Source organism: Ceratotherium simum, chromosome 6 (assembly GCF_057802395.1).
Source record: "Ceratotherium simum simum isolate JZ-2026a chromosome 6, ASM5780239v1, whole genome shotgun sequence".
Lineage (NCBI taxonomy): Eukaryota > Metazoa > Chordata > Mammalia > Perissodactyla > Rhinocerotidae > Ceratotherium > Ceratotherium simum.
This window is the reverse complement of record NC_141905.1, coordinates 16,284,182-16,305,572: the sequence shown is the minus strand read 5'-3', so window position 1 is coordinate 16,305,572 and position 21,391 is coordinate 16,284,182.

The window sequence follows — 21,391 nt, the reverse complement described above, 5'->3', positions numbered from 1 at the left end:
TGGTTGACTCCTCAGTCCTTGCACATTTCAATGGTTAGAGTTTGTAGCAAGTTCAAGGAATACGATAAAGACAGGAGTATGGGGAAGAAGGCTGGTGGGAAGTGGGTGCTGGAAATGATCAAGACCATTGGAAGTGTAAAAAAAATGGGCTACGGGTTGCATCATGGAAGCAAAGCTCATCTGTCGTAAAAATTTGCCAGACTTGGATAGTATACTTTCTTCCTTCCTCTCTCTCTCTCCTCCCTCCCTCCCTCTTCCTTCCTTCCTTTTTCTTCCTTCCTTCCTTCCTTCCATGTGTCCTTCCTTCCTTCTTTTCTGTCTTTCTCTTTCTCTCTCTGTCTCTCTCTCTGTCTTTTAACAAATATTTATTATGTGTCTATGTGTGCCTGGGACCACTGAGGTTACAAATGAGAACAAAATAAACTGGGTTCTTGTCTTCATGGAGCTTCCACTCTAGTGAGGGAGACACACAAAGAACAAGCAAACAGACCCAACACACAGAAAAAGGCTGTTAATTTTCTCTGGAATTGATTAAACTCAGGAGATATTGTTGCCACCATCTGACAGTTACACCTTCACGGCTTCGTGGCTTTTTGGTCTGCACAACTAGGTTTCCCACTGAAATGAATAACTGGCAGGTGTGTAAGCATTGCCACCTAATTTCTTTCTAAAAAGAAGCCTTTATAATTATAGTTAAACAAAAATATTAATAATGAGCTAGCCTCTCACTGTTGCTCAGAAGACCCCATAACTATTGCTAAATAAACCACTGCTATCACTTCCTCTCCATTGACTTGTCCTACATTCAGAGACTGCTCCTGGGCTTCTCATATAGGGCTCACATTTGAAACTCCTGCCCACGGTGCCTTAATGTGTCTGACTGGCAGCCCTACAGCCCTCTCCATCAGCTCAGTTTCAGTGGTCAGGTAGGATGAATGCCTTTTTCTTTGAGTTGTGCCCCAGGGGCTGATTAAAGTAAAGGCTGCCATATAGAGCCCCAGCACACCTAACCCTGACATAGATGATGACAAAAACCAAGGATGACCGGTGGCTGGGTATAAAATGAATTAAGGTGAAGTTTGCTGAAAGCAAAGAGGGTAATTAGAAAGAACAGGAATAATCTAGACAGTAAGCAAGGAAGAAGGCAGCCATGACACTGGAAAAAAGGTCTAAGTAAAATTTGGTCTGTTTCTCATTAGTGTTTAATTGTCTTCAATCAACATAGTCAACTTTGAGAATATACTAAATCTCTTTTAATGAGAAATTCCAGACTTTTCCACTTTTGCTCATCTGAAAACTTATATTAAGGTATGCTCCTTAATATTCTGTTTAACTATATTATGTACAACATGATGAATTTTTCTTAATCATTCTCCACAAGAACACATTTCTCAAATTGCAAAATTTCACAGAGTGATTTGGGTTTGTGTACATAGGAAGAGATTTGCTTGACCCTCTCTGCCTTGATTTTTTCATCTTGTTCCTCCTTGTTCATTCTGTACCTTGAGAAATGTTAGGAATCTTGTTTATAGGAGATCAAAGAAAAAGAAAAACAAGTTTCTCCCACACTTTTGTCTTTTGTTTAGGTTAAAAATCAACATTGTTTTTTATTTGCCCAAGATACACTATTAAAATTACTTCAAAGCTTTTTGACCAAAATCGTACGAAGAAGCCTTGTGGTGAATTGCAGAGCTATTTTATAAGAAATGGATTTCAAATGCTAACAGAGAGGATGGCATTAGGTTTCCAAAATGACATTACATTAATTCAGCAAGAATATCTTAGAGCCATTCTGAGTCAGAGGACAGGATGATATTTTGACCTTAAAAAATAAAAGGGTAATTCTAAATAGCTAATTATGCACAGGGTTCATTACCCATATTGGTCTAAGTGTTAGGGTGAGTTTCCTCTATGATATCAGTGCCAGATCCCACTCTTACACACTATTAAACAGCTTTTCCTTCTGGTTTGTACACAATGAGGTGAATATCTCTGTCCCCTGATGAACTAGTTGGGGTACAAAACTTATAATTATCTTCTGTGGGGATGGCAATCAGATCCTCCAGCAACCTCATCTGATCTTTATAAAGTATTCAGCAGTGGAAGCAGTGTTTCTCATGAAGTCAGAAGACCTGGTTTGGAATCCTAACTCTGTCACTTACTAAAATTATAACTTTGGATAAGCTACTTGATTTCTCTGAGCCTCAGTTTCCTTGTCTGCAGAACGTGAAAAGCAATGACTATCTCATAGGGTTTTTGAAAAAATTAAATACAATACTGTATGTGAAAGTACTTGACACCAGCAGGTGCTCAGAAAATGTTAGTTTCCTTTCTTCTATGAGGCTAGAGGAATGAAGAGGGTAGGGAGATTTATTAGTCAGCTACTGCTGCATAATAAATCACCCCAAAACTCAGTGTTCACTCTTGCTCATGCATCTGCAAGTCAGCTGGGGTGACTGCTATAGATTATGAGTTAGACCAGGTGCTTGCCTTGTTTTGGGGCCCATGCTGAAGGGACAGTCACTACCCAGGGTATGTCCTTTCTTATGGCAGAGACAGAAGCGCAGGAGAGTTGAGCAACAACATGTGAGGCCTCTTAAGGTCGAGGTTCAGAACTGGCGTGATGTCACTTCTACCCACAGGCCAACCCCAACATCAGTGGTGTGCTGAAACACATACCACCTCTAGCTGGAGGAGCTGCAAAGTCACGCGCAAAGGGCATGGACACAGGGAGGGTAAGAATTGGGAAAAACATGCAATCTCTCAGAGAAGCAAGAACAGCCCCCAGACCTCATAGTAAGGGGACTGGGCCAGTCAAGGCCAGGCTAATAAAATGCCCTTGTATCCTATGAGCAGAGGGAGCAGGAAGAAGGCTCATGTGGTCTGAAGGGACAGGGTGGAGTTAAAGTGTTAGCCACTTCACATTGCAAAGTCGTGAACAGAGTGATTGGGACAGCAAGGTTGACACAGTATGGCATCCCCTGCAATGTCAGATGAGCTCCTTGGTCTAAAAAACCCAAATGATGATTATGAAAATAACTTCTCTGCTGTAACACCCATTTATTGAAAGACATTTATCAAGAGGTTGATGGTGAATATCTGCTTCCTGAAGAACAGTGGACTACAAATTAATGGACACACACAGATTCTCTTCTCTTTGGTCTGATCTCAGCGAGGACTTTAAGGTCTCTCTGTGATCCCTCATTTTACTTTCCAGAGGAACTCTGATATGATTTAAGGGGAAAAAATGAGCTTCTGGAGGACACATGCCAGGCCGCTTTTGGGTGAGGCGGAGTGTTCAGAGAGAGGAGAGAAAGGGCCACCATTCTCCTCCTCTACTTGGGCTTCTCTTGACTGCCCACAGTTTGATGGGATAAGGCCAGGCTGGGGGCGTCTTCTGCTCAGGAGAGGTTTTGGTCCTCTGAAAGCAAACAGGATCGTGGTGAAGTCCAAGAGAAAGAAGGCTTTATGCCAAGGCCCGCCTCTGCTCATTTTCTTGGCCACAAATGTTGACCAGGGCATCTGCTCTGTAGCAGGCACTGTGTGGAAAGACTAGCTGGCAGAGACTAGTGGAGAGATGGACTAATAAACAATCGCAAAACAACGTGATCAGCACTTGGCAAAAGTAAACCCAGCTGCTACTGGAATACACAGGAGGAAGGCTTCGAAGAGGAGGTGTGACCCCTGAGGGAGGTATGAAAGTTGAGCCCAAGCTGTAGGTCAAAAGAGGAAAAGGTGACACGTCTCATGGAGTTCTCAACCACAGCTCATGCACATAGGATATGAAAAAATGATATCGACATAAACTCTAACAGGAAAAAAATATAGGGACTCACTTGTAATACTCCCTGTTTATACGACTCTCAGGAAGGACACTGAGCACGAGTAGACACGGGGAAAGGGAAGCTGTCTCCTGGCCGCTTCTCACAGCTGTGACTCTTTTTCAATCATTGGACAAATATCATGTGCCTGGATCCAGCAAGACATAGGACAGACATGGCTCCTGCCCTCATGGAGCTCAGTCATTACAGGAAAGTGTGACAAGTGTCACCACGGAGGAAGGGCAGGGTGTTTGTGAGCCCATAGCAAGGGGAGGTGACCACGTCTAGAGCATGAGGGAAGGCTGGCAGAGGAAGCAGGAGCTAGCTAGGCGAAGCAAGGAAAAGGAAGAATATCCCAGCAATATGAGTCTTTGAAGTATTACATAAGGAAATTCAATTCTGGTATATAGAAAACGAGAAAAGCAAATAGGATAGTACGCAATTAGCTTGTGAGGCAGAGGCAGAAATCACAAGATGTTTTTAGTAATTAACCTGTAACACATGTTAAAGACAATAAATGAAGCACGTGTGCTAAACATAGATAAAAAGAATGGACTAAACGAGAGTGTTATGAGAGTTATACAAAGAAAGGGATAGAAGCACCAAAATAGACCTTACATATTAATAAGGCACAAGTCCTGCCACCTCCATGTTGATGGTGATGCCATTCCTACATTGGCCATACTTGGCGTCAGCTATTCTGCCTCATTCCTGTCCTGTGTATGCTCTACCTCCAAAATGCAGGTAAAAGGCCTGGCAGCTGAGCAGATCATTGGTGAGCTACACTGGCTGGGTGTGTTGCCCCCAAGTCTCTCTGAGAGGAGAAGTGTGAGTTGGCTCCAGGCACCTTCCATCTGCTGACCCCCACCTTGTCCAACCCCAACCCCGGTCCTCATAACTACAGTGACTACATCATCAAGTGAGGAGGCTGCTGTGGCAGATTGAGAAACAAGGCAACCAAACACTGTGGAACACAGGGTTCAGGTGGTATGATCCTCCTGCCCTGGTTGCACCCCATTCTAAGTGTGCTTCGTTGTTAGTGCCATTGAGTTGATTCCAACTCCTAGCATATCTGTGTACAGCAGAGCAGAACTCTGTCTGTTTTTTTTGCACCATTCTCTCGCCTTCCAGCACTATATCAGAAAATGTTCCACTGCTATCCACAGGGTGTTCATGGCCAGCTTTTTTGGAAGTGGGTGGCCAAGTCCTTCTTCCTAGTCTGGAAGCTCCACTGAAACCTGTCCACCATGGGTGACCCCACTGGTATGTGAAATACCAGTGGCATAGCTTTCAGCATCACAGTCAGATGTAGCCACCACAGTATGGCAACCGACAGACAAGTGGAGTGGTTCCCAACCAGGAAACTAACCTGGGCCATGGTGGTGAGAGTGCCAAATCTTAACCACTAGACCTCCAGGGCTGGCTAAGTGTGCTAACCTACCCTCTATCTTTCCCCTTGTGTCTTCCTGTGTCTTTTAAATTGATCTGATACACCATGTGATCCAAGCTTCTTAACGTGGTCTGTGAGAATTTCTGTTCTGTGACCTCTGGGATAGTTTGCATGGTGGTGAATTGGAGGCCACCATTGCATCAGAGTGCTTTCCTACATCACATCATGCTTCCTGAGTTTCTCCCATGGAGCTAAGCAGCCCGAGGACGAAGGGCAGCAAAAAGTTTAATAGTTGGGTTTATCCAGGGTTGGGCTTCTGCCAGGTGGGCTCAAAGAAAGTAGGGTAAGGGTAGTCTAGGAAGTTGGCAAGAAGAAGGTTAAGTGATAGTTCATAGACTCTAACTTGATTAGGGAGAGAAATGAGGAAAAGAAAGGACTGTTTGAGCAGAAGGAGGTAAGGGATCTGTGTGCTGGAGGCCCTCAAGCGGACAAAGAAGAGGGATGACTACGGCTGTAAGTGAGCGACAAGCTAGAAGGATGGGAGGTTGTGGTGGGAGTGAGATATAGTCGTCCCTCTGTATCCGAGGAGGATTGGTTCCAGGACCCCCCTCAGATACCAAAACCCACAGATGCTCAAGTCCTTTATAGAAAAAGGCATAGTGTGCATATAACCTACACACATCCTCCCGTACACTTGAATTCATCTCTAGGTTACTTATACTATCTAATACAATGTAAATGCTATGTAAATAGTCGTTATATTGTATTACTTAGGGAATAATGACAAGAAAAAAAGTCTGTACATGTTCAGTACAGATGTAACCATCGTTAGGCCTTTCTCTCTGTGGCTGGTTGAATCCATGGATGGGAACTCGTGGATCTCAAGGGCTGATAGTATTTGAAGGTGTGACTTCAGAAGGGATCCAGATAATTCATGACTTAAGTTTATCACATAACCTTGAAGTGATGATACATCTGTGGTTCAGAACTGACTTAATTGTACCTCCATTATCTTTGCACTTCAATATTCAGCACTTCATTCCATGTCCCTGTAATGGCTAAAAATCCATTATGCTAAGACACTCTTCATTGTTTTGAATCCCCACCCCCCACCTTTACTGATTAACCCATCACACATAGCTAACTCATAGCTTTTCTCACACAGGAGTATAGATTATCATATCTTTCTACTTCATTATATTATGAGTTTATAAATGTCTTGACATTCAAATTGTCTAAATATTTACTAAAATATCCTGTTTTTAAATTTAATTTAACAAATGATTTTTAATTATCTGCTCAGAGCCAGACACTGAGGCAGGCCCTGGGGTCCAAAGGTGAAAAAGAGAAACACGATGCCCTCTGTGCTAAGGCAGCGGTTTGGGGGATGGGACCTTAAGTGGCCTGCAGATGTGTACACCAGATAAAGGCGGAGCTCTTGGATTCTGGACCACCACCAAAGCAGCCCAGGGCTCAGCCTACACACATGTGAAAGCCTCTGTTCCATCGGGTGTTAACTTTGTCGCAGGTGCAGCTGAAGTCTTTGTTCCCCATCCCAATGCTCTTCTCTTCTTCCACTCTCAGAGTTTTCCAACATAGTGAATTTGGAGAATATCCTCTGGCCCATATGTTTATACTTTAACTATGTCTGTGTGTGTGTCCATCAAAATATACAGTATTGTTTTGTTTGTAACATTCATCTAAATAGCATATTTTATATATTGTTATATAACTTGCCCTTCTCAGTCAACATCATATTTTCAATACCTGTTTTATTTGACAAATGTAGACCTAATTCATTCATTTTAGCTGCTGTTTAGTATGAGACTGCACCATTGGGTGACTATGTCACAGTTTATTTTTGCATTTCCTCACTGATGGACATGTATGTAATATATAGTTCGAGCTAGGCACAGTTCCAAGTGTTTACAAATTCTCATTCATGTATCCTCATAACAGGTAGTATTATTACCACCCTTATTTCATAGGTGAGGAAACTGAGACACAGAGAGGCTAAGTAACCCATTCAAAGTCACACAGCTGGTAAGTGGTGGAACCAGGATTCAAACCCATATTATCTCTCACATCAGGGTCTTCATCCTAATCCCCGGGCTCTGCTGCCTCTAAGTCATTTCAGTTTTTCCCTATACAGTCTTTCAATACTTATTCTTATACCTACTGCCATGTGCACATGAGTGGAGTCTCTTTCTGGTTTATATCAAGCATTGGGATTGCCAGGTCCAGAAGATACCTCTCATGGTGACGAGTTTTCACAGCGTTACCTAGACTGGGGAATAAAGTGACATTGGAACAATTCTGAGGCTTTGAAGGAATTCAGAGCAGTTAAATAGTTACTTCAGTGTTTTATCCAGCTCTTAACTACAGGCTCTTTTCTATCACTATAATCATCTGAGAGGAGGTTAAGAATATAAAAATACGTTAAGAGAAGACAAAATGGCCTGTGTCAAATAAGCAACTCTTCTGAATTGCTTATCTCATGACAAATGTGCTTTAACACATCTGTATGTTGTTGTGTGATCTATCCAGCAAGCAGACATTTCCTCTGTGTAATTTCAGCCCATAAATTTAACTCAGTAGTCTGCTAAACCACTTAGAGGATTCTGTATGTTGCCTAAACCAATAATTTTGAACACATTTTTGCAATATTATTACTGTAAGAACAGAGTGGCTTTTGGTTTATGAACTTCCAGTATAAGTGGTATGAGCCTTTGAGAATGTTCATGGAAGTACTATCTTCCCACTGTCTCATTCTCGTCCGGGTACAAACTATAGCACCCTCATTTGAAAGGACCAACACATGTGTTGCTGTTGTAACCAAGGGCACTCATTAAATTCAACGAATAAACTTATCTTACAGATGGGATGTCGCCAGTAACTTTAAATGTCAACTGGAAACAGCATTGGAGGGCGTTTTGCTAGTCTTTTCTGAAGGCCTTTTTGCTTTGGCTGAGTCTGAAATAGCAAACACGCAAACCATAACATGCACCTCAGAAATGGTGAGGTCCATGCTTGCTCTTTCTCCCTCTTTGATCCATTTCTGGGCCACTTCAGAGGCGACATGTGAAAGAACTGATTTGTGCATCTGATTCAATTACATCCTGCCTACCTGGGCTTGCATTTGAAGGCTGGCTCTCAGCTCATCAGTAGAGCTGTCTCATCACTTAATCTTTGCGAGCCACCATTTCCTGATTTGTAAAGTGGGAATAATACCATCCACTTCATTCCTTAACTAGGAAATTCATGTATCGATTCAACATTTATTGAGTTCATCAGAGTCCCTATTCTCAAGTTGCTCAGAACAGGAAATAGATATGTGTAATGCTCTGGATGAAATCTTAATTTCTTAGCAGGTTGCAAAAGGCAGTTTTATTGGTTGAAAACCTTGATATTCCCTTTCTGAAGGGAGGACTCCAGGACTTATAGGTGAACTGGTGCATTGGATGGAAAGAAACCAATAGTGCTACCCTGTGTGAAATATGAAAAGGAATGCATCTGTTCCTGGGAGGCAGAAGGGAGGATGGAAAGGAGCCTGCCCTGCACAGGGGAGGAGTGAGGAAGGAGCATCCTCCGTTGGGGGTGCAGACATCTCCAAGGACATATAAATCATGGGTGACATAAACCCCTCCTCCATCACCCCTGCAAAATCTGCAGCAAAATTGACATTGGCCACTGGTGCCTTCAAGACATTGGCCACTAGTAATTTCACTAGGGCTTTCAAGAATGGGATTCTTTCTGGAGAATTCAAAGGCACCCAGTCATCATAATTATACATAATGCAAAAGTATGGTTTCCCAACTGAAGGTCAGGAAACACTAGTGTTTGTGAAGCCATTTAGTGTGTCATCCCAGCATTTAACAAATGAAATAGAACAGAATAGAAAAGATCAGGGCACCCTGCACAGAGTAAAGGTAATGATGCTTTTTGAAACTTCTGTATGTGTCTTAGTTTGTTCCGACTGCTATAACAAAATACCACAGATTAGGGAGCTTACAATCAACAGACATTTATTTCTCACAGTTCTGGAGGCTGGGAAGTCCAAGATCAGGGTGCCAGCATGGTTGAGTGAGGGCCCTCTTCCTGGTTCATAGCTGGCACCTTTCACTGTCCTCACATGGTGGAAGAGGCTAGGGATCCCTCTAGAGCTTCTTTCATCAGGGTACTCATCCCACTCATGAGGGCTCCACCCTCACGACTTAAGCGCCTCCCAAAGGCCCCCCGCCCCTTAATACCCTCATCTCTGGGGGTTAGGATTTCAGCATATGAATTTTGGAGGGATACAAACATTTAGACCTTAGCAGTAGGTATGTCTTGAGTTGTCATACAAAACATGTTCCTTTTTTCAGGTCACGGTGAAAAAAGTGAGAAACCCAGCACTATAGTATAATGGGCTGATTACAATAGTAATCTTGACAGCTGGCTCCACTCTGACAGATGTTAGAGTCCTTACAAAAGGAGTCTTGACACCCATGTTCACTGGAGCACTATTCACAATTGCCAAGAGGTGGAAGCAGCCTAATGTCCAACCGTGGATGAATGGATAAACAAACTGTGATATATGCATACAATGGAATACTAGTCAGCCTTAGAAAAGAAGGAAATCCTGTCATACGTTACAACATGGATGAACCGTGCGGACATTTTGCTAAATGAAATAAGCCAGTCACAAAAAGACAAATATTGTATGATTCTACTTACATGAAGCATTTAAAGTAATCGAAGTCATGAAAACAGAAACAAAAATGATGGTTGCCAGGGGCTGTGGGTAGGGGGACACAGGAGTATAGAATTTTAGTCTGCAAGATGAGAAAGTTCTAGAGATCTGTTGGACAATGTGCATATAATTAACAATACTGTATTGTATACTTAAAAATTGTTAAGAGAGTAAATTTACGTTACGTGTTTTTTACCACACACACACACAGAGGGAGCCTTGGCTCAAAGGTTCCCTGTGTTGGGTACTAGTTCCTACCTCCTGTTCCTCCCACTTCTCTGCTTTCAAGGTCCTTGGAATCTTCTTTTGGCATCTCCACTGAGCCTCTTTACACAGTCCCCTTTGGCTGAGTCCACTTTGCTCAGGGGGCTGCCTTTGATTTGCTGGAACTGCACTCCACCCGGAGGGCAGCCCAGATTCTCAGGTCTGGCGGAAGTCCCCAAGCAAGGCAAGAGGGAAATCGCATGGCAAGGCCTTGCGTATGCGCATCACCTGCTTTACCTGCATCCTGGCCGCAGCCCTCTCCCTCCCCAAACATGGAGAGATGCCTGAAGAAGGTCCTGTGTAGTGTGCGTCTTTTCTCTCTCCACTCTCCACGCATCCACTTCCTCCTGTTGAGAGGCTCCCCGGCTCCTTGGGGATATGCCTAGCACAGGGCCACCTTGGGGGCCACGGGGGCCACATGGCTCCATGTCTCCTGCTGGGAGGTTACTCAGCTTCTGTACCAACAGATTCTCTCAATGATCAAACTCTACTCAGGCTCCCCTGAAGTCTTTTTCAACTAGGCCTGACTTTTGGCCTTCCTGTTGTCACTGCACTGTCCAGTTTTAGCAAGAATCCTGCTAATTCAGTTTAACCAGGACCCCCACCCTCCATATCTGATCACCCTTCATATCTGATCTTCATCCGCTCCACCCCAAGTGATGTCTGATCACCCTGGCCTGTCTTCAGCCAAGAATCCTGTTAGGTCAATTTAGTCAGAACCTCCCTCACCCCTGACGTCTCCTCTTAGTAATTTTCTATCCACTTACCCACACTCTGCTCCTTGGCTATAAATTCCCACTTGCCAATGCTGTACTCGGAGTTGAGTCCAATCCCTCTCCCCCACTGCAAGACCCCATTGCAGTGGTCCCTACACCTAGCACCATGGCCCCCCTTCAATAAAATCTGCCTTACCTCTTCAACAACTATCACAAATATTTCTTTTCCTTAACAGTACTCACCTGGGTTTCAAAGCTCACCAGGTCACCGACTCTGCAATCAACCTCCTCTGGTGTTTGGTGGGCGGAAGTTGTTTTTTGTACAGAGAGGAGTGAGGAGACAGACAGCAGGACTGCTCTGGACCGAATGCCTTCGCACCTGGTGCTGCAGTCGCCTCTTTTGAAATGCATGCAGCTGTGAGCACTGATGACCTTAAGAGGATACAGTTTATGGTTGTAATTGGAGTGGTTGTACTAACGAACTAAAACTACTCGGAGGATAGAGAAAATGGGGGTAAGGGTCAGGGGGATACTCACACGATTTTCAATCCCTTCTCCCCACTGTGGTCATAGCGAGAGGTCCAAAATGCAAATCGTATCCTGTCACACCCCTTCCCCAAACCCTCTATGGCTCTCTATTGCTCTCGGCAAAAAGTTCAAACTCCTTACCTTAGTTTACCCATCCACTCATCATCACCCTTTTTCACTTGCCCTTTGCCACTTCTCTACTTCCAGCTCCCTCTCCAGGCCTCCAGAACTGCCTGCAGCTCCCAGACCCCTTCCAATCCCAAACTTTTGTTCTTGCATTTGTCAAGTCCTCGGCCTGCTCTCTGTTTCTACAGCTCTTTGACCTGGCCAATTCCTACTTATTTTTCAGGTCTTAGCAGAAATGAAGCATTCACCATGAAGCTAATGAAGCTAAAGCTTCAGGGTCTGTGCAAGCCTTCATACCTAATTTTGTAATCTGGTATTCCTTTTCTTAAAGTGGGCCCCCAAATTGTACAAGCCTTAGGACTCACGAAACCTGAATCTACTTCTGGGTCTCAGTGTAGACAATCCTGTCTTCCTAACTCCTTAAAATGGGGGTCTTGATCTCCTATATACACCCATTGATCCCACGCCCCCCTGGACAGCCCTGACCATGCTCCCCCATTAGCCGATGGACTCAACAGTCTTCACCCTGAAACTTGTAGAGAAAAGGAATTTTATCCGTCTTTGTCCTTTGAGTGCCAAGGTACAAAGTGCATAGTAGATAGTAAATAAAAATGTGAATAAATGTATTTCATAAATTGATTTGGGGAAACAATGCTTTTAATGTTTCTCAAGGTATTCCATAAACCCTCTGACAAGAATGAAGAGGAATGAGGATTAGCCAAGAAGAAAGTTCCAGAACACTGCCCTGGCATGTGTCTTCAGAGTGCTGCTGTTCCTGATTGTGTCCCATTTCTTAGAGGTTGAAGGAATTTGTGGCAACTCCACCAAATAAAGGCAGCTTAATTGTCTGTCCCATCAGCTGAAGATCTCTCTGGAACAGGGCATTTTTATTAAAAAACAGAAACAAAAGATATAGCATCTTTTCTAACTTAAGATCTGTTAAATTTGTTGACTTTTCTTCCTGTGAGAGTTTATTATATTATACAACTTACTTTTTCTTCCCTTACGGAAGTCTCAAGTTAGAGCAGTGGGACACTTATTTACTCCTGACAGTGACTATCGTTCAGGTGCAGCCCTGGGAGTGGTGGGGTCCGCTTTCTGTCCTCTTTTTCCCCTTGTGGATTATTCTTTCTGAAAATAGGATGACATCGTGGTTGAGAACACAGGCTCTGAAGTCAGACTTCCTGGGCTCAAATCACAGCTCATCTGTTTACTGACTGTGTTCTGTGAACTTGAGCAAGTAACTTGATTGGCTAGTGACAGCCAGTTGTTAAATTGTCAGGAGCTTTGCAAGCTTGTTGATGTCACATTGGTAACTTGAAATCAGCCTTGATGGGAGTATCTACACCATGGAAATTGGCAAATGCTACAAATCAGTACCTGCCCCCTTCCCTAACCTGGTTATTGCCATTTACCAGCACATCACTGCTCAGTTTCCTCATCTATAAAATAGGAGCAATAATACTGCATACCTCCTGGAGAATTCTGGGAGAGTTAAGTTAAATATGCTAACTTGTGCACGGCAAATACTCAGTAATCGCGAGCTGCTCTTGGTGTGTCTCCCATTTTACATGGTCCAGAGTCTTTTTGCTTCATGTGCCCCTTTCTGCCATAACTTCAAACACTGGACCAGCCAGATCCAGCACATACATTGGTAATAAAATTTTTAAAAAATCACTTAGATTAATTAGGGCTTTAAAACAACTGGCTCATAATTGATAGGAAATGTGTGGTCTAGTGTTTTTTACGAGGCAGACACTGATGATACATATATTTTAAAATTAGAATTCTTCTAAATCTAGCATTAATTACTTTTGTTATACACATTTCATTTGACTAGCTGTTAGAAAGAAATTCTTCTTTGAAATTTCCATTTTTCTTCTCAATTAAGGCAAAGACTGTAAAGATAGTTTATTATAGCATTTGGTAGTTCAGTAAACAAACCTGTTCTAAAAAATTTAAATAGCTGTGTTGAAGTAAAACATGTGCTGAAAATTCAATTAATTATATGCAAGTTAATAAAGACTTTGGTGAGCAAAGAAACTCTTGGTAATATATTGCTGTTATCTAAGTGCTAAAAATATAATGTATATTATAAATATCTGAGTCACTCTGATCACTAATGAATTAACCACTTATGTGTATTTAAATATAAATATTATACTGGTAAAGCTTAAGCTCAATGTTTTCTTTCTTTCTTTTTTTTTTTTTTGTGAGGAAGATCAGCCCTGAGCTAATGTCCTGCTGAATCCTCCTCTTTTTTGCGAAGGCCGGCTCTGAGCTAACATCTATTGCCAATCCTCCTCCTTTTTTTTTTTTTCCCCAAAGCCCCAGTAGATAGTTGTACGTTATAGTTGCACATCCTTCTAGTTGCTGTATGTGGGACGTGGCCTCAGCATGGCCGGGGGAGCAGTGCGTCGGTGCGCGCCCGGGATCCGAACCCGGGCCGCCAGTAGTGGAGTGCGAGCACTTAACCGCTAAGCCACTGGGCTGGCCCAAGCTCAATGTTTTCTTAAATGAGTCCTTCATTTATTCTCAATAGGTTTGGGGGGCCTTATTTTCTATTAGTCTTCATGATTAATGGAATATATATATCTTAATCTAACTTTATCAGCATTTATATTCTAGGAAGGTAAGTGTTATTAATGCATAGCTGATCATCACAGATTCTGCACCCAGGATACTTTATATTGGAGAACTCTTCAACCAAGATGCTTAAAATTTCATCTCTTCAAACGATTGCCCTCTTCAGAAAACAATAATAGTCTGCTTGTATGATGTTTACAAAATGCCAGATGTCAACATATAAGAAGATAATGATGTTGAAAGGAAAATGGAAAACTGTTTCCTGGATTGAGGAGGTTGAACTGTATGTCTTTGAAGCTCCTTCTCGTTCAAGATACTCTGATGTCAACAGACAGATACTTGGTGCGCTTTTGGGAATTCTCTCCCTTGCAGCAGTAAGGCTTTCCCAAGCCTTTGTCTGTTAGTGGAGTTGAGTTCGGTCTCACTAAGTTTCAGGAAGATTAATATAAATAAGTGCCACCTCTTCCTCAAGCAGAAAAGGACATTCCCAGAGGATACTGTGGCTGCCCCCAAGGAGAAGTTTTTCTACTATTCTTCCCTGCTCTGCTTCTTCTGGCCACCAGAGTTGGGCTTCCTGAGTCCCATACAGTCAGTTCCAATCTGTGCTCAAGTAGCCTTGACCCCATCTGAAGAGTTTTGTCCCCACCCTCCTGATGAGGCTGACTCGGAAAGCAGTAACCATCACCTGGCTGAAAATCTGTGATGTTCTTCTCACCACCACCCACCACCTTGCTGCTCCTGAGGCTTCTGCCCTGGAGTTCCCAGGCCTGAATTCTCCTGCCATCATGGGTCCCAGTTTGCAGGATTAGGCTTCTACTATGGTCTCCACTCCAAGTTCTTTTCTGGCAAATTCTAGTTGTCTAGACATTATGTGAATCTGGATCTTGCTGTAGCCAGGACCATCATGACTGAGGCTTGGCCCTGTGACTCTTCCCTGCGGCTGTGTCCCAGCTATCGGAAGGTTCACATGTTCCCCATTCCCATGTCTCCTGTCCACCATGATGACTGACCACCTGCAGGGATTCTTCAGCATTATCTGCCAATGCCCCAGCACTCCTCCCGTTCAGCTGTCCACTATTTCCTTTTGAACCTGGGTATGAACTATTTCCCACCTACTCCAAGGGGGAGCATAGCAAAACGGTTAAGAGCGTGTGCTCCGGCACTAGACTGCTGGGTTCCAGCTTTGCCTATTTCTACTTGGGTGACTTTGGCAAGTCACTTCATCTCTTTGTACCTCATTTTGCCATCTTTAAAATCGGTTTAACCTGAGTACTTACAGGGTTGTTAAGAGGATCTGTAAAGTGATATTTGCAAAGTGCTTCGGTGGATTGCCACCTGGTAAGCTTTACATAAGGATTTGAAAATTGTTACTGGTTTGCTTGGGCTGCCAGAACAAAATACCACAAACTGAGTGGCTTAAACAACAGACATTTATTGTCTCACAGTTTTGGAGATCAAGGTGTGGGCAGGTTAGGTTTCTTCTGAGGCCTCTCTCCTTGGCTTGTCAATGGCCATCTTCACCCTATGTCTTCGCTTGGTCTTCCCTCTGTGTGTGTCTGTGTCCTAATCTCCTCTTCTTATAAAGATCCCACTCATATTGGATTAGGCCACACCCTAAAGACCTCATTTTAACTTAATTACCTTTATAAAGACCCTATCTCCAAATACAGTCACATCCTGAGGTACTGGGGGTTAGGACTTCAACGTACGAATTTAGGGGGACCCAATTCAGCCTATAACAATAATTAAATAATTTGTGCCTGGACACTGCCAAGCTCCCTTAGCTGTGCACTTTGACTCTCCCTGGCAGAACCCCTGATGGCTTCCTACCGCCATCCTTCCTCCAGCATCAGGCTGGGGCAGCAGGTAGACATTCCTCACCAGCCTGGCCTGAGCTCCAACAGCTGTTCCTCACTTCCTGTGACCTGGCATCGTAGAGTGGGGCTCTAGCCTTCAGAATCTTGGTCCAGTGTGTATTCACTCAAAATCATCAGAAATAAAAACCAGAAAAAGAGAAAACAGCTTACCACAAAAAGACAGCACTACTTTGTTGTAGTTAGAAACAGAAAGTCAAGTTCCAGCCACCAGAGAGACCCGTAATGGTTTACTTCCTCGGATGAATGCTGTGATCCCTCAGAGACCCTGAATGTTTTACAAGACAAATACTTTGACCTCCTTCAATTGAGTATTATCATCACATCTTGAAATAGCAACTTTGAAGTTTGCAAACTTACAACTATAGCTTGACCATCTGCTCCCTGCTGATTATCGTGAGGTCTTATCTTCCCTGTATATCGTGAGGTCCCTTCTCCATATGGCAGTTCCTGGAATGTGGGGCTTCTCGGTTATATTCATGTATAAAAAAGCCTGTAATTTTGATGCGTTATGGGACTGGAGTATAATGGATGCCCAGCTACTGGCTGGTAAGTTTTACCTTCTCGCCTTCCTTCAATGCATCTTCAGTAAATGACAGTCTTATTTTAAATTCTGAGTCTCTGTCTGGTCTTGTTTCCACAATAATTGTTAACGAGGTAAATATAGTTAGTCCCTATTTGTTGAACACGTGTTATGTCCCAGGCAATGCTAAATATGTTATTTCATTGAATCCTCAAGAGCCCCCTATGAAGTAAATGTTGTCATCCTCATTTTACTAGATGAGGAAGTGAAAGCCCAGAGCAGCAGTAAAGCTAGTGAGTGGCGGAGACAGGATTTGAACCTGAGTCCCTCTGACTCCCAAGTCCAGCCTCCTCCCACTCTGGGTTTTTGGCTCCTAAAGACCTCCTGGCTTGATCATTATTTGTCACCAAGTGGGGCCCCTCCTCTCCTCTTGCATTTTCTTGTTCCTATGTAGTTTTAACTAAGGCAAGATGTGCCAGTGCAGATCTATACTTCTGAATGTTAGACACCAGTAAAGGCTAAGATGAACTAATGAATTATTTGATCGGGAAACAGGTATCATCAGAGTGGCGGCCGCTACTAAGCCCTGACTTTATCAGGGACAGTGGTTTCCTTTATTCCGTCCCAGGGATTAGTTTATACTTAAAACTGAGTTGAATGAAGTCTAAGTTAAGTTAAAAACAAAAAATAAAATATAATAAATGTAAGAGCTGCAAGTAACTGATAAGAATTTTACCAAATGATTTGGAAGGAAAAGTCAGAGGATTAACACTTGTACACATACCTGGCCATGGTAATAATAGGTCACTTTTCGCCCAGAATCACGTCAATACCTCCTACTCTAAACAATGGGCATTGGGTGTGAACTAAACTGAGTAATGTTACCTTCGAGCTCCATGGGACAATGTTGCTTTCCTCTTCATTGCTTACCCAGAAGCTGCCTTCCCTTGGCCTTAATTACTGCAATTAAACCAGCATTCAGCTGCACAGTGTGAAGGTGTATTTATAGCATGCAGGTGCTTTATGGTTTCCAAATGGCCAGAAAGCATAACCACACTATAAAGTTAAGAGTATGCTCCACGGTCTCCTACTAGCCTTTTTTTAAAAAATGTGGGACGGAGGAGATGAAAGCCTTTTGGCTCTTAGACTTCTTGGTGTGACTACAGGCGGTATGGTGGTGTTAAGTCAGGAGGACTGATTCAAATCCAGTCACTTAGTAATTGTCTGACCTCGGGCAAGTTACTTAATTTGAATTTAGCTTCTTCATATACATGTGAGGAATATACATCTACAGAATGAGGATAATAAATCTTACAACACCGTTGTTGTGAGGATTGAAAAGTGAACTCTGGGGATCTTTGAAGGTAAGTGGTTACAAAAACACCAGCATACGGTTAACTACCATACATGGGCTTGAAAGTTTTATGTCAGTAATTTATTTCTAGCTAAAACAGAATCAAGTTTAAGAGTTTTATTAGAAACTGAATGGGATGTCAGGTTCTGACCAGTGGGAGTCGACACTGGCTCATCCACACTTATCTCCAGAAACACTGAAACCAGGCAGACACCCAGCCCATCCTCCTCCACTGCTGCTCTTGGCTACGCATCCTGGGGAGGGCAGAGTGGTGCACCACCCAGGAGAAGGCTGAAACTTGGGGCGGGGCAGAGAGCATCACTCTGGTCCTCCATAAAAACTGCCCGTAATCTGGTGTCTTCTCACCACCCTGAAGAGCTGAAGGAAATGGAAGTGTAAATAAATTCTATTAATACAGTTCATATTCCTCAGGTTAAAACATTAGTTGTTACCATTATTATTGTTTTCATCTCAGATTTGAACAGACACCAGAACAAAATTCCTTCCGAGTTTTGGTTTGCTCCCCTCCCATGCCTCCCTCAGAGGGAGGCTGCTGACAATTCATAGACTCGTTGTTGAGTTCCCTGGAGGCTGGAGCTCAGAATCAAAGGGAAGACCTTTTGACTCATGTAGCAAGAGTCCCAGCGTGAAGCTACTCTGTGATCACCCTGGGATTCAAGATGTCAGAGCTGCAAGAAGGAGAATGGCAGAGGCCCTGTGGTAGCCGAGAGCAAAGGAGACAGCACCAAGGGACCCTCAGAAACAATTAGAGGTTCGGAAGGGTGCCTAGAGCCCCCGTGGGTGAAAGCAGAGCGGAAGAGGCCATGTTTGCCTGGGAGACCAGGGTTGCATTCAGAAGATGCATCATTGCAGAGCCAGCTGGTGCCTTTGCTGTGGCTCCTTCCCCAGAGGTGGTGTTTGATAGTAGGGTTTTGTGGCAGGCCATCCCCTCCATCCATTCCTGATGGTCAGAAGGCAGGAGAAGCTGAGAGGCTGTCACCTGCCTCATTTACAAAGAGGCTGAGCCAAGTAGGAAATCTCAGTAGGATTCCTCACTGTTTTCCCAAAAGACACCAATTTCACAGCATGGCATTAGCATATCCTATTCACGGGGAACCATCTGCATGGAGCTGAAAGCCTGTTCTCCGTCCAGAAAGCTGTGGATTATAAGTATTTCATATTTCAAATGATGTCAAATACACTGTTAAATGCTCCACTTATGATGTTATACCTAAAGAGGAGTAAAAATTTGAGCGAAGTGCCAAAAAAGAAAAAAATAACAGTAGGAGTCTTGTTTGCTAGCCACAAAAACCAACTTTTTATTGAAGTATAACATACATACAGAAAAGTGCACAAATCGAAAGTGTATAGCTTGAAGAATTTTCACAAACTGGACACACGCAGGTAACCAGCAACCAGATCAAGACAGAATATCCTAGAAGCACCCCTTGTGCCCCTTCTGTGTACCATCTCCTCAAGAGTAACTAATATCCCTACTTGCAACAGCATAGGTTAGGTTTGCCAGGTTTCACACTTGATATAAACAGAATCATACAGTACGTACTTGCCTTATCTTGTAAGACTCACAGCACGCTGCAGTGTGTACTGCAGGATCATTCACGCTCATTGCTGTATGGGATTTCACTATTGTGAATATACTTTGATTATCCATTCAATATGGGCATTTGGGTGCTTTCTGGTTTGGGGTTATTATGATTAATGCTTCTATGAACATTCTATTACATTTCTTTTGGTGAATATATGTACACATTTCTGTTGGGTATACATCTAGGAATGGAGTTTTTAGGTCATACGATATGTACATTCAACCCAGGCTATTTCATCGAAGAATAAGGAGTTTATTGGATGGAGGCTGGAGGCTCAAAGAATTGACAGAAAGCTAGAAAGGAGACCTAAAAAGATGAGTGGTGTATGAGACACCTCAGCAGGGCCAAGGAATGGAGCAGAAATGGTCTGCTCAGGACTCTGCCATCCCTGGACATTGTTACCAGTGGACACACCATCCCTGCAGGCTGCCAGTCTTAGACATCTCCTCTGCTGGGCCACTGCCACCCCTGGACCACCGCAGCTCCCATGAAACGAATCTCAGCATCCCTTCATTTCTGTGTCACTTGCTCCAGGCTCACACTCCAAGCAAAAGAGTCCAAGTAGTTTACCCGGGGTCACTGGCCACTCCCTGGCTGGTCCGGTGCTGGAAAGGGGGGTACACCTGAGAGACAGGGAAGACCTCCCCACTTCAGCATCCACAGTGGGAGGGGGTATTGCATCCCACTAAATTTCTATGTAAGGGGTGATTTCCTCCTATAGGAAGAGGGGTCAGAAGCTGGACAGCCAACCTGGAGACACAAGATGACATCTGTCCACTACAGGAGCACTCCATTGCGTTCACCTCCCTATGACTGCTAGAAGGGGGAGGGGGCTCATTCACACGTTTGTGTGTCTCATAGCCCATGTGCATGACCCTGCCTTTAAGAAGACATCCCTGAGTTCAGGAACACTTTAGAAGAGTCCAGCCACACAAAATGTCACAGGTTTGGAAGGAAAAGGTATAATAACAGACAAAAAATCATCTCATGGAGCAATGTAAGGAAGAGAGGAGGAAAAAGAAAAAGAGAGAGAAAAAAAGGGAGGCAGAATATGGAGGGGCAGTAAAAGTAAAAACACAGGGGAGAAAGTTTGGTGGAAGATCAGAAGCATATTTTTTTCTTGACCTGACTTATAGCCAGTTTCTGTGCTGTCCCACTTTCTCAGCTTCTCTGATGTGCTTTTATGGATTGTGCTTTGCTTTATCAGGTTAATGATGTTGACACGGACCACAGAATAAAGAGACCCTGGTCATAAACCAAAACAGAGAAGGATTTGAAGTCTTATTATCACATACGGCATACAATTCTGCTATAGTTTGAGCACACAGCTTCCTAACAACACTGATATTATCAGTGAGCTTTAATGAAACTTAGAATGGGTTTCAACAAAAGAAACAAAGAATAAAAATGTACTAAAACCATTTACAAGGGTAGCAAGTCATTAATTGATCTGAAATTATATTTGGCTCTTTGTAGGCAATTTCACATCATTCCTCCAACTGAACCACGGTACCTTTGAAGTCACGCCTTCTTCCCTATATTACATCTTGGCATTTAGTACCTTTATTTGTTTTAAATGATAATCAGAGCTTTCATCTATGTAGCACCTCTCTATGTCCTCTAGACAGAAAGGCAGGAGGAGTAATTACCATTATCCCCAACTGTAGGTTAGAACATTTCAGGCACACAATGACGCCCTATATCACACACAAGCCGCCGTCAGAGCCAGGGAGAGAGGGTTTCCAAACAAACGGAACAGAACAAACTTACACAAAGAGCTCTCTGTCCCCACGGTTTACTCTCTTCTTTCATCAGGGGTGATCTGGGTTTGTTTTAGCCAGGGCCTGCAAGTTTGTCTCAGAAAAACCAA